Here is a 12,358-nt window from a genome sequence, read left to right on the forward strand (position 1 = left end):
CTCATAAATAATATCCTTGACTTGTTTAATATTTGCCACCATGAATTGTGGCTCATACAGACTTTTATTATTATATTTAAATTTCTCATTGAGAAACAAGGGTAGGTTAACAAACATTTGCAACCCATCACACTCATATTCTACTTTTGGTAGAAATTTTCTCCACGCTTCAAACACCTCCCTGTAAAACTCTGGGATTTTAACTGTCATTGATTGTTTGAAACCCATAAACAAACCATAGTCACCTATCCCACCCACTTCATCCACATATTTCCTTAAAAACTCCTTCCATCCATAGTTCAATCCACGCTCCATGTATTTTTGGATCGTTCTTACTCTTATTGCCGTTCTTTTCATTTCCAAATCAATTAGCTTCAGCCCACCCTCTCTCTTCTTCCCTATCAAAGTTTTTTGTGCAATTTTCACCCCTTTCCCCTCCCATATAAAGTCACAAATAGTTTTGTTTAACACATTCATAACCCACTCTGGCATGTCTAACACTCTCATCACATATACACAAACTGAGAATAACAAATTATTCACCACCATCACTTTTCCTTTCAGTTTAAGTTTTCTCCCCCTCCATAGTGTACATACTGTTTTTATCTTATTAATCACTCCAGTCCATGTCTCATCTCTAGCCTCTTTGCTTGCCACCCCAGACACACTCCCAACACCTTCATGTATTTCTCCTCCACCTTTAAGCCCATTTCTATCCTCTCTATATCTCCAATGTACATGATCTCTGATTTAGTTTTGTTGATTTTGGCTCCTGATGCCCGTCCATATTTTTCTATTATCTGTAGCACCCTTTTCACACTGTTGTTGTCCCTGACCGTAATAGTTGTGTCGTCTGCATATTGATTGATGACACAGGTCCCTCCATAGGGCAACTGAACACCTTTCACCTCCTGGTCAGTTTTGATCAGCATCGCCAGGGGCTCAACAACTATTGCATACAGTAGTGCTGACAGGGGACATCCCTGTCTCACTGATCTCTCCACATCGAAAAGGTTTGTCAAGACACCGTTTACCTTCACTCGGCTCTTGGCACTGTCATACAGCCTCTTTACCCATCCCACCATCCTCTCCCCGAACCCAACTTTCTCCAGTACTCTAAACAGGAATCTGTGGTCTACTCTATCAAAGGCCTTATTCCAATCTATTCCCAGCACTACTCCCCCTTTCCCATCCTCTTTCATGTGTTCTATTGAATCTCTGATTGTGGCTATTGTGTCTGCTATGTCTCTTCAGGGTATGCTGTAACTCTGCGTGTTCTGTACTATGTTCCCTAGCACTCCCTTCATCTATTTGACAGGACTTTAGTTAGTATCTTATATCTGTATTTAGCAAACTCATTGGCCTGTAGTTTTCCCAAATCTAACCTACTTCCTTTCGTTTTGTATATTTGCTATTTACACCCCTCCCCCATGCCTATTCTTGCACTTGCCCTGTTTCTTTCCATCCCTTGAATAATCTACCAGAATTTGCGCTACCCTCATTTTTGTACGCCCCTTTGTACCATTCGACCCTATCACATCATTCCTGACTCTTTCCACTTTTCAATCCTCCTATGGCCTCTATCACCTCCTTCTCATTTATCTCTCTATCAACACATTCCCTATCCTCTTCACTCAGTTTCCTTTCTACACTTTCCATCACGTCATCTATGCTTCCTTGATCTATGTCCCTTTCTTATAGAGTTCCCATAAAAATTCTTGTACCCTTTCCAGAATCTCCACCATAATCTACTATCTTCTCTCCGTTTTTGTCAATTAATACCTTTATGTATGTTCTATTCTGATTTTCTTTTCTCTAACCCCAAAAAAATATCTGTGCCACCTTTCACCTTCTAATGGCATATTTTGCTTTAACTTCTCAGAATCGCTCCTCTACCATTTCTCCAGTTCAAACCTCTCTAACTTCATCTTTGCCTCCAAATAAATTGTTTTATATTATAACCCTCCTCATTGTCTGTTCTATTACTCTGCCCTCAATTTTTGTTTCAGAGACTTGTCCTCCTTCATCATTTTCCCTTTCTTTTCTTACTATATCTAATACTAATTTGTTTAATTTAAGTTTTTATCTTCTCCATTCGTTCCCCTATGCTGTCGTCTAGCTGTCATTTTCTTTATACACTCCTTTCTCCTATTATCTCGGTCCTAGCAAAAAAAAAAAACAAAAAAAATTTTTTTTTTTTCCATAATCTGTATCTTGTCTTCCTCTTCTTCAATTAATCCTGCGTTTAATATCCACATCCCTCCTCCTAATCTCTTCTTTCTCCACCTTAATTCGAAACATGGACCCCTATCATTGGTCACTGAAAGCTATTTCTTTGATGCCTTATTTGTCGATGTACCAATAAGCTACTTTGCACCAACACCAAATCTATTCTATTTTGTTTTAGAACCACATCTCTCATTGCCTCCTTGTGTTATTCTCTCTTTCTCTGATGTTCTCTTCTCTCATGATCTATAAGCCCCTTTTCTTTCATCAGCTCGGACAGCATGTTTCTCGATCTTTCCCATCTAAATTTCAACTCCCTTACCTACATCTAGACGACTACATTTTATATGAAGGTCCCCAAATATAATACACTTCCTGCGATTATATTTTTAAGTTCATCTAATAATGCAACACTTATCTTTTTCTATATTTTGGAACGTATATATTTATTAATCTTAATTCTATTTCTCTATATTTAAATTTATCACAAAATCTCCTGTCTCATCTCATATACCCTTCTTTTTGTCTATCAACAACGTCCTTTTTAATCATTATTGCATACCCCCTTGCGTTTCTAGCCCCATTATTATAATATATAGCTCCCCTCCATTCCACTCTCATTTCTTTAAACTATGTCTCGTCCCAATAGTTTCTTGGAAAACATATAATATCGTGCGGTATGCAAATAATAGCTCTTTTTATTTTTCTCTTATTTCTTAGCCCATTGCGGTTAAATAGAGGTTATTGTGGCCATGAGAGCAAAACTGAATATAAATAGAAACCAAAAAGTTAAACATTTAAACCGAAAACTATACAATCACATACGGATTTCGTCCTTTTCGCTCTCTCTTTCTTTGTCTTTCTCGCCTTCGCTTTGCTGAGAATCTTTGAAAGATCTTTGTCAAGTCTGTTGTCCCGTTCTCTTCCTCTCTTCATGTCCATTTAATCGTCCTCGGTCCTTTTCTTCATTCTCCTTTCCTTGTTTGGCCAGCCAGGGTTCGGTTTTCCTCCCACCCTCTCCATTTGCGTTCTTGTTGTCCGCTCACTGGTGTTCTCCGCTCCACCGAACATCCTTTCCACCATGTTTTCGGATCCTCCTCTTCCTCGATCCCCCATGTCCTCGTCACCTTGTGTAGGACCACTCTGTTTGACCTTGCCTCGTTTCGCCGCGTGGTGGTTGCGTCCGTTCATCTTCCTCGCTTCCTCACCCATCTCCTCCTCCCGTCCTTCTCTCTCGGCGCACTCCCGTGCGTAGTGGCCACTCTCTCGCACCTGAAACACTTGAACTCCGGGCATTCTCTGAAGATGTGTCCCGGCTTGATGCATTTTCTGCACACTTGGATTTGTCTATCGTGGATCACACGGAAATACTCCACGCCCCTCATAGTTTCAAATTTAGTGGAGTATGGCAGCGATCTGACTTGCTCGTTGAATCGGACCTTTAAAAATCTCGTGCCGTCGGCAATGTCTGTGCCCGGCCACACACGGCGTTTAATTGCCAACAGTGGCCGGACCCCCCATTCATTAAGTCTTTCCATGATCGTGCTGTCCTCCAGATACACGGGTAAGTTTAGGAAAGAGACGACCATTTCGCTGTTCATTATGTCACGTCCGATCACTGGCACTCCATTTATTCTTATACCATCAATCAACTTTGCCTTCCCGGCACCATCCTTCATCGTGATTTCGAATTTCTTGTCCGTCTTCATTCTACAACCTAAAATTTCCCCACACTCCTTTTTACACCTTTCAGCAGGTCCATTACCGCGATTGATTTCGTATCTTCCACCTCCACCTCCACCGTCAGCTCCCTCTCAAACTTATTCGTATTTACAGCCATTCCTTGCATCTGAGGGTTCATTGTATCTTCCTCCCCTTGATTCATCATAATAAGTTTAGGCGGAAAAAAAAAAACAATCCCCCGAACAGCCCGAGAGCCGTCGGGGAAATTACGGGGACGATAAGCACAAAAGATCAAATAAAACAACTATTCTTCTGATTTCAAACGAAGAACAAAAATATCACAGAGAAGTCAGGCAGTCGCTGTGCAAATTCGAAATTCGCGCCACTCGCAATCACCACTCCCACTATCGGGCGTGTTCAGGGTGGTATGGCCGTAAGCAATGTCAAACGTTACTAAAGCAGTATATATAAGTGGTCAAAATGATCATTGCATGTATTTTGATGATGTAAATGTTACCATGTCTCCTGATGAAAAATGAAAAGCTTACAGCACCTGGTATTCCCAGGCGGTCTCCCTTCCAAGCACTAAACAGGCCCTACACTGCTTAGCTTCCGAGACCAGGCGAGATCAGGCTTGTTCAGGGTAGTATGGCCGTAAGCAATGGTGATTGTCACAAACGCAGTATATATAAGTGGTCAAAATCATCATTGCATGTATTTTGATGATGTAAATGTTACCATGTCTCCTGATGAAAATGAAAAGCTTACAGCACCTGGTATTCCCAGGCGGTCTCCCATCCAAGTACTAACCACGCCCGACCATGCTTGGCTTCCGAGATCAGACGAGATCGGGCTTGTTCAGGTTGGTATGGCCGTAAGCAACGTCACATGTCACTAAAGCAGTATATATAAGTGGTCAAAATCATCATTGCATGTATTTTGATGATGTAAATGTTACCATGTCTCCTGATGAGAATGAAAAGCTTACAGCACCTGGTATTCCCAGGCGGTCTCCCATCTAAGTACTAACCAGGCCCTACCATGCTTAGCTTCCGAGATCAGACGAGATCGGGCTTGTTCAGGTTGGTATGGCCGTAAGCAACGTCAAATGTCACTAAAGCAGTATATATAAGTGGTCAAAATGATCATTGCATGTATTTTGATGATGTAAATGTTACCATGTCTCCTGATGAGAATGAAAAGCTTTCAGCACCTGGTATTCCCAGGCGGTCTCCCATCCAAGTACTAACCAGGCCGGACACTGCTTGGCTTCCGAGATCAGATGAGATCAGGCGTGTTCAGGGTGGTATGGCCGTAATCAACTTTAACTGTCACAAACGCAGTATATATAAGTGGTCAAAATCATCATTGCATGTATTTTGATGATGTAAATGTTACCATGCCTCCTGATGAAAATGAAAAGCTTACAGCACCTGGTATTTCCAGGCGGTCTCCCATCCAAGTACTAACCAGGCCCAACGCTGCATAGCTTCCGAGATCAGACAAGATCAGGCTTTCAGGTGGTATGGCCGTAATCAACGTCAAATGTAACTAAAGCAGTATATATAAGTGGTCAAAATGATCATTGCATGTATTTTGATGATGTAAATGTTACCATGTCTCCTGATGAAAATGAAAAGCTTACAGCACCTGGTATTCCCAGGGGGTCTCCAAGCCAAGTACTAACCAGGCCCGACACTGCTTGGCTTCCGAGATCAGATAAGATCGGGCGTGTTCAGGTTAGTATGGCTGTAAGCAATGTCAAATGTCACTAAAGCAGTATATATAAGTGCTCAAAATGATCATTGCATGTATTTTGATGATGTAAATGTTACCATGTCTCCTGATGAAAATAAAAGGCTTACAGCACCTGGTATTCCCAGGCGGTCTCCCATCCAAGTACTAACCAGGCCCGACTCTGCATAGCTTCCGAGATCAGACGAGATCAGGCGTGTTCAGGGTGGTATGGCCGTAAGCAACGTTAACTGTCACAAACGCAGTATATATAAGTGGTCAAACTCATCATTGCATGTATTTTGTTGATGTAAATGTTACCATGTCTCCTGATGAAAATGAAAAGCTTACAGCACCTGGTATTCCCAGGCGGTCTCCCATCCAAGTACTAACCAGGCCCGACACTGCTTAGCTTCCGAGATCAGACGAGATCGGGAATGTTCAGGTTGGTATGGCCGTAAGCAACGTCAAATGTCACTAAAGCAGTATATATAAGTGATCAAAATGATCATTGCATGTATTTTGATGATGTAAATGTTACCATGTCTCCTGATGAGAATGAAAAGCTTACAACACCTGGTATTCCCAGGCGGTCTCCAATCCAAGTACTAACCAGGCCCTACACTGCTTAGCTTCCGAGATCAGACGAGATCAGGCGTGTTCAGTATGTTATGGCCGTAAGCAATGGTGACAGTCACAAACGCAGTATATATAAGTGGTCAAAATGATCATTGCATGTATTTTGATGATGTAAATGTTACCATGTCTCCTGATGAAAATGAAAAGCTTACAGCACCTGGTATTCGCAGGCGGTCTCCCATCCAAGTACTAACCAGGCCCTACACTGCCTAGCTACCGAGATCAGACGAGTTCAGGGTGGTATGGCCATAAGCAATGTCAAACGTTACTAAAGCAGTATATATAAGTGGTCAAAATGATCATTGCATGTATTTTGATGATGTAAATGTTACCATGTCTCCTGATGAGAATGAAAAGCCTACAGCACCTGGTATTCCCAGGAGGTCTCCCATCCAAGAACTAACCAGGCCCTACACTGCTTAGCTTCCGAGATCAGACGAGAACAGCCGTGTTCAGGGTGGTATGGCCGTAAGCAATGGTGACTGTCACAAACGCAGTATATATAACTGGTCAAAATCATCATTGCATGTATTTTGATGATGTAAATGTTACCATGTCTCCTGATGAAAATGAAAAGCTTACAGCACCTGGTATTCCCAGGCGGTCTCCCATCCAAGTACTAACCAGGCCCGACCATGCTTGGCTTCCGAGATCAGACGAGATCGGGCTTGTTCAGGTTGGTATGGCCGTAAGCAACGTCAAATGTCACTAAAGCAGTATATATAAGTGATCAAAATCATCATTGCATGTATTTTGATGATGTAAATGTTACCATGTCTCCTGATGAGAATGAAAAGCTTACAGCACCTGGTATTCCCAGGCGGTCTCCCATCCAAGTACTAACCAGGCCCTACCATGCTTAGCTTCCGAGATCAGGCTTGTTCAGGTTGGTATGGCCGTAAGCAACGTCAAATGTCATTAAAGCAGTATATATAAGTGGTCAAAATGATCATTGCATGTATTTTGATGATGTAAATGTTACCATGTCTCCTGATGAAAATGAAAGGCTTACAGCATTTGTATTCACAGGCGGTCTCCCATCCAAGTACTAACCAGGCCCGACACTGCTTAACTTCGGAGATCAAATGAGATCAGGCGTTTTCAGGGTGGTATGGCCGTAAGCAATGATACTGTCACAAACGCAGTATATATAAGTGATCAAAATGATCATTGCATGTATTTTGATGATGTAAATGTTAAAGTAATAATGTAAATGCTTACAGCACCTAGTATTCCCAGGCGGTCTCCCACCCAAGTACTAATCAGGCCCGACCATGCTTAGCTTCCGAGATCAGACGAGATCAGGCGTGTTCAGGGTGGTATGGCCGTAAGCAATGTCAAATGTCACTAAAGCAGTATATATAAGTGGTCAAAATGATCATTGCATGTATTTTGATGATGTAAATGTTACCATGCCTCCTGATGAAAATGAAAAGCTTACAGCAACTGGTATTCCCAGGTAGTTTCCCATCCAAGTACTAACCAGGCCCGACCGTGCTTAGCTTCCGAAATCGGCCGTGTTCAGGTTGGTATGGCCGTAAGCAATGTCAAACATCACGAAAGCAGCATATATAAGTGGTCAAAATGATCATTTCATGTATTTTGATGATGTAAATGTTACCATGTATCCTGATGAAAATGAAAAGCTTACAGCCACCTGGTATTCCCAGGCGGTCTCCCATCCAAGTACTAACCAGGCCCGACACTGCTTGGCTTCCGAGATCAAACGAGATCAGGCGTGTTCAGGGTGGTAAGGCCGTAAGCAACGTTAACTTTCACAAACGCAGTATATATAAGTGGTCAAAATCATCATTGCATGTATTTTTGTTTTTGAGCTGAAGCTTCTACAATGATACAGTCTGCCAGGAAGTAGAGTCAGAATGTAACAGGTAGATATTAATCAGAGAGAAAAACAAGGCGACCCGGTCCAACCAGGGTTTGGGTGTGATTTGTGTTTAAACTGAACACTGCCTGAGATTGGCTTATCGTGAAAGGCCTACTGCACCTTAGCCAATCATCATCACCTAGGCGGACGTCGCAGCTGTTTCAGCATGTCAATTTCAGCATATCAATTTCAACTTTTGCCTGTCTGAAAATTGCCGGACGGCTCTTGTTGACTTTGACGCCGACTTTCTCGTTGGTTTTTGCAGCATTTGAAAGTTTGTTTTATACAAACCTAGGTGGGTCCTTAGATTCTGTTAGACTTTCAAACTGAAAGCAAGCGAGACAAGCAAACACGGGCGTCTTACAAGGTGGTATGGTGTCAGTCACAAAAGCGGTACATATAAGTGGTCAAAATCAATATTGCATGTATTATGATGATGGAAATGTTCCTGTGTCCCCTGATGAAAATGAAAGGCTTACAGGACCTGGTATTCCCGGGCAGCCTCCCATTCAAGTACTAACCAGGGCCGTCCATGCTTAGCTTCCGAGATCAGACGAGATCAGGCGTGTTCTGGGTGGTATGGCCATAAGCAATGGTAACTGTCACAAACGCAGTATATATAAGTGGTCAAAATCATCATTGCATGTATTTTGATGATGTAAATGTTACCATGTCTCCTGATGAAAATGAAAAGCTTACAGCACCTGGTATTCCCAGACGGTCTCCCATCCAAGTACTAACCAGGACCTTGGCTTCCGAGATCAGATGAGATCAGGCGTGTTCAGGGTGGTATGGCCGTAAGCGGTGGTTACTGTCACTAAAGCAGTATATATAAGTGGTCAAAATGATCATTGCATTTATTTCGATGATGTAAATGTTACCATGTCTCCTGATGAAAATGAAAGGCTTACAGCACCTGATATTCCCAGGCGGTCTCCCATCCAAGAACTAACCAGGCCCGACCATGCTTAGCTTCCAAGATCAGATGAGATCGGGCTTGTTCAGGTTGGTATGGCCGTAAGCAACGTCAAATGTCACAAACGCAGTATATATATGTGGTCAAAATGATCATTGCATGTATTTTGATGATGTAAATGTTACCATGTCTCCTGATGAAAATGGTAACAAATTCAAAGCCGCCCTCTCTGAGGAAAGATTGCACTTTCAGGCAATTTCCCAGAGTGCTCCCTACTGAGATATTCAGCTCTTTTGCTGTTTTGTTGGTTGCCATTGATGCTTGTTATTCGGGAAATGTTTTGTAAAACTTTGGACGAAAATCAATGAACCATGCTCTATTCAAGTGTGTTCCTTGTCTTGCTTGCAGTCAATTTGTAACTCTGAGAAGCACTAAAGAATGTACGGATCCACAGAGGCTTGTATAAAACAAACTTTCAGTAAGATCAAAGGCAAAGATTCTATGCCATCATGGCCAAAGGAAAAGATTTGATGAAAGGACAGAATTCTATGACATCATGAAGGAAAACATTCTATGGCACATTCTATGTAAATTTTGTGAGGAGTGCGCTAGGAAGAGAGAGTGTGGGAAAGATTTTCCAAATTTCTTCTGTTTTCTGTGATAATTTTCTTTTCTCTCACTCTGGTTGTGTTTTCATTTAGGTTCCTCGATCAAAGTTTTCATTAACACCTTTCAATCTTGAGTGTCACATAGTGAGATCTATAACACTGCTGTCCGATGGTACTATTGATATGATAATATATGTCGTCAGATTTTGGCATGAACAACCAAAATCACCACTACCACTCTTCTACCAACTGTATCAGTATTAGTAATAAATAGTAGTAGATGTAATTATTTTTGTACCTTTAACATATCTACTTTTATATAGTTTCTCTCCTTTGGTTTTGGTTTGTTTTATCATTTTGCATTGTCTGTAAAACCTTCATTTCTCCACGGGGAATAACGTAAAATAGTCCTGCCTTATCTCTAATTCAAGATTCAAGTCATTCAGTACATCTAATGACAACTAACTGGGGTCTTTTTTATTTTCATAGATCACTCTTTTATACATGTGTCATAAAAAGTCCAGCATTAGAGCATAAAAACTCAAATATGTTAAGGTTGACTCTTCGGCTATAGTTGTAGTTGTACAACTATTTAACGCTGTACCAGTTCGCAGCATCACAACGTGCTAAACCGGTTTAGCCTGTTCCAAGACAAACAGAAAACTTACAGCAATAAAAATGACAACACAACTACAGCCGGTAAAACTGTTCTTAATTGCTTGCATAGGTAAACAAAGGTTAAATAAAAATAAAATACTAACATACATACAGACACATTCTGACACATTGAAATTGGCCGTTAGCACGTTAACTTAGCCCCGTAGTTAGCTCCCCACTCCCACCGTATGCTAACGACCACGTTATCTCCACTGCTTCGTTTTATTTTGGCGTCAGTTCAAATTGTGGATAACAGCAAACTGATGCAAAATACAAGCAATGTTACTAAAACACTTGTCAATATTTCTAAGGACAAATCTCGACAGCACACGTCGGCTACCACCTCAGACGTTGGGGTTTGCTGTATTGCCCGAAAGAAACGCAAAAACAGAACTAATTTACATAATACTTACATCATTGTGTAGTAAAGCCACAAGTAGCGCTGTTAATAGGTTCCAGCTAGACCATTATGTACCTCAGAGGGAATACGATAAAGAATCAGCCGCACATAATTAAACTACACGTGACACAAACATATTGATTATACAATGTGGATGAGGCTTAAACAAACCTTTACACACAGTTATGGGAGCATGTTGGTCTAATTTTTGTATATTGTTTTCGCGCACCTACAGACGCACATGCGACTACATGCGCTCACATGGAGTAACGTTACATCCGTACGTAGTTCCCGGCATGCTCACGCACATACAAAAGAAACGATGGATGAAACAGGGCGATGACGTCATGGGATGTCTTCCTTTGATGATGTCCTCAATTGTTTTCCTTTGATGATGATGTCATGAAATGTTTTCCTTTGATCATGATGGCATAGAATCTTTGCCTTCATTACATCATCAAAATACATGCAATGATCATTTTGACGACTTATATATACTGCTTTAGTGACATTTGACATTGCTTACGGCCACACCAACCTGAACACGCCCGATCTCGTCTGATCTCAAGTACTTACATCATTGCATGTATTTTGATGATGTAAATGTTACCATGTCTCCTGATGAGAATGAAAAGCTTACAGCACCTGGTATTCTCAGACGGTCTCCCATCCAAGTACTAACCAGGCCCTATACTGCTTAGCTTCCGAGATCAGGCGTGTTCAGGGTGGTATGGCCGTAAGCAATGGTGACTGTCACAAACGCACTATATATAAGTGGTAAAAATCATCATTGCATGTATTTTGATGATGTAAATATTACCATGTCTCCTGATGAAAATGAAAAGCTTACAGCACCTGGTATTCTCAGGCGGTCTCCCATCCAAGTACTAACCAGGCCCTATACTGCTTAGCTTCCGAGATATGGCGTGTTCAGGGTGGTATGGCCGTAAGCAATGGTGACTGTCACAAACGCAGTATATATAAGTAGTCAAAATGATCATTGCATGTATTTTGATGATGTAAATGTTACCATGTCTCCTGATGAAAATGAAAAGCTTACAGCACCTGGTACTCCCAGGCGGTCTCCCATCCAAGTACTAACCAGGCCCTACACTGCTTAGCTTCCGAGATCAGACGAGATCAGGCGTGTTCAGTATGTTATGGCCGTAAGCAATGGTGACTGTCACAAACGCAGTATATATAAGTGGTCAAAATGATCATTGCATGTATTTTGATGATGTAAATGTTACCATGTCTCCTGATGAAAATGAAAGGCTTACAGCACCTAGTATTCCCAGGCGGTCTCCCATCCAAGTACTAACCAGGCCCAAAGCTTCCGAGATCAGATGAGATCAGGCGTGTTCAGGGTGGTATGGCCGTAAGCAATGGTAACTGTCACAAACGCAGTATATATAAGTGGTCAAAATGATCATTGCATGTATTTTGATGATGTAAATGTTACCATGTCTCCTGATGAAAATGAAAAGCTTACATCACCTGGTATTTCCAGGCGGTCTCCCATCCAAGTACTAAGCAGGGCCGACGCTGCATAGCTTCCGAGATCAGACAAGATCAGGCGTGTTCAGGGTGGTATGGCCGTAATCAACTTC

The 12,358-nt window shown here is 41.6% G+C and overlaps 8 non-coding genes and 17 pseudogenes across 8 annotated transcripts; all 25 read right to left on the reverse strand.

Annotated features, from left to right (window-relative positions):
- Positions 1 to 4,450: 4,450 nt before the first annotated feature.
- Positions 4,451 to 4,569, reverse strand: LOC125002173 (annotated as a pseudogene).
- A 101-nt stretch (positions 4,570 to 4,670) lies between these two features.
- Positions 4,671 to 4,789, reverse strand: LOC125001453 (annotated as a pseudogene).
- A 101-nt stretch (positions 4,790 to 4,890) lies between these two features.
- On the reverse strand, positions 4,891 to 5,009 carry LOC125003000. Its single transcript, XR_007111869.1, has one exon. It is a non-coding gene; the product is annotated as a 5S ribosomal RNA (ribosomal RNA).
- A 101-nt stretch (positions 5,010 to 5,110) lies between these two features.
- Positions 5,111 to 5,229, reverse strand: LOC125001618 (annotated as a pseudogene).
- A 101-nt stretch (positions 5,230 to 5,330) lies between these two features.
- On the reverse strand, positions 5,331 to 5,446 carry LOC125002559 (annotated as a pseudogene).
- A 101-nt stretch (positions 5,447 to 5,547) lies between these two features.
- Positions 5,548 to 5,666, reverse strand: LOC125001849 (annotated as a pseudogene).
- Positions 5,667 to 5,767: 101 nt separating this feature from the next.
- On the reverse strand, positions 5,768 to 5,886 carry LOC125002246. The gene has a single exon (XR_007111764.1). It is a non-coding gene; the product is annotated as a 5S ribosomal RNA (ribosomal RNA).
- Positions 5,887 to 5,987: 101 nt separating this feature from the next.
- LOC125002199 lies at positions 5,988 to 6,106 on the reverse strand. The gene has a single exon (XR_007111760.1). It is a non-coding gene; the product is annotated as a 5S ribosomal RNA (ribosomal RNA).
- Positions 6,107 to 6,207: 101 nt separating this feature from the next.
- Positions 6,208 to 6,326, reverse strand: LOC125001366. Its single transcript, XR_007111624.1, has one exon. It is a non-coding gene; the product is annotated as a 5S ribosomal RNA (ribosomal RNA).
- A 101-nt stretch (positions 6,327 to 6,427) lies between these two features.
- On the reverse strand, positions 6,428 to 6,536 carry LOC125002720 (annotated as a pseudogene).
- A 101-nt stretch (positions 6,537 to 6,637) lies between these two features.
- LOC125001535 lies at positions 6,638 to 6,756 on the reverse strand (annotated as a pseudogene).
- A 101-nt stretch (positions 6,757 to 6,857) lies between these two features.
- Positions 6,858 to 6,976, reverse strand: LOC125003126. The gene has a single exon (XR_007111993.1). It is a non-coding gene; the product is annotated as a 5S ribosomal RNA (ribosomal RNA).
- A 101-nt stretch (positions 6,977 to 7,077) lies between these two features.
- On the reverse strand, positions 7,078 to 7,186 carry LOC125002197 (annotated as a pseudogene).
- A 101-nt stretch (positions 7,187 to 7,287) lies between these two features.
- Positions 7,288 to 7,405, reverse strand: LOC125001585 (annotated as a pseudogene).
- A 91-nt stretch (positions 7,406 to 7,496) lies between these two features.
- LOC125002544 lies at positions 7,497 to 7,615 on the reverse strand. The gene has a single exon (XR_007111793.1). It is a non-coding gene; the product is annotated as a 5S ribosomal RNA (ribosomal RNA).
- A 101-nt stretch (positions 7,616 to 7,716) lies between these two features.
- LOC125002926 lies at positions 7,717 to 7,825 on the reverse strand (annotated as a pseudogene).
- Positions 7,826 to 7,926: 101 nt separating this feature from the next.
- Positions 7,927 to 8,046, reverse strand: LOC125003082. Its single transcript, XR_007111950.1, has one exon. It is a non-coding gene; the product is annotated as a 5S ribosomal RNA (ribosomal RNA).
- A 593-nt stretch (positions 8,047 to 8,639) lies between these two features.
- LOC125002303 lies at positions 8,640 to 8,758 on the reverse strand (annotated as a pseudogene).
- Positions 8,759 to 8,859: 101 nt separating this feature from the next.
- LOC125002705 lies at positions 8,860 to 8,970 on the reverse strand (annotated as a pseudogene).
- A 101-nt stretch (positions 8,971 to 9,071) lies between these two features.
- On the reverse strand, positions 9,072 to 9,190 carry LOC125001491 (annotated as a pseudogene).
- Positions 9,191 to 11,381: 2,191 nt separating this feature from the next.
- On the reverse strand, positions 11,382 to 11,490 carry LOC125002080 (annotated as a pseudogene).
- A 101-nt stretch (positions 11,491 to 11,591) lies between these two features.
- Positions 11,592 to 11,700, reverse strand: LOC125002513 (annotated as a pseudogene).
- Positions 11,701 to 11,801: 101 nt separating this feature from the next.
- LOC125002687 lies at positions 11,802 to 11,920 on the reverse strand. Its single transcript, XR_007111810.1, has one exon. It is a non-coding gene; the product is annotated as a 5S ribosomal RNA (ribosomal RNA).
- Positions 11,921 to 12,021: 101 nt separating this feature from the next.
- On the reverse strand, positions 12,022 to 12,132 carry LOC125002573 (annotated as a pseudogene).
- A 101-nt stretch (positions 12,133 to 12,233) lies between these two features.
- Positions 12,234 to 12,352, reverse strand: LOC125002609 (annotated as a pseudogene).
- Positions 12,353 to 12,358: the final 6 nt, after the last annotated feature.

The sequence above is a fragment of the Mugil cephalus genome, chromosome 23 (assembly GCF_022458985.1).
Source record: "Mugil cephalus isolate CIBA_MC_2020 chromosome 23, CIBA_Mcephalus_1.1, whole genome shotgun sequence".
NCBI lineage: Eukaryota > Metazoa > Chordata > Actinopteri > Mugiliformes > Mugilidae > Mugil > Mugil cephalus.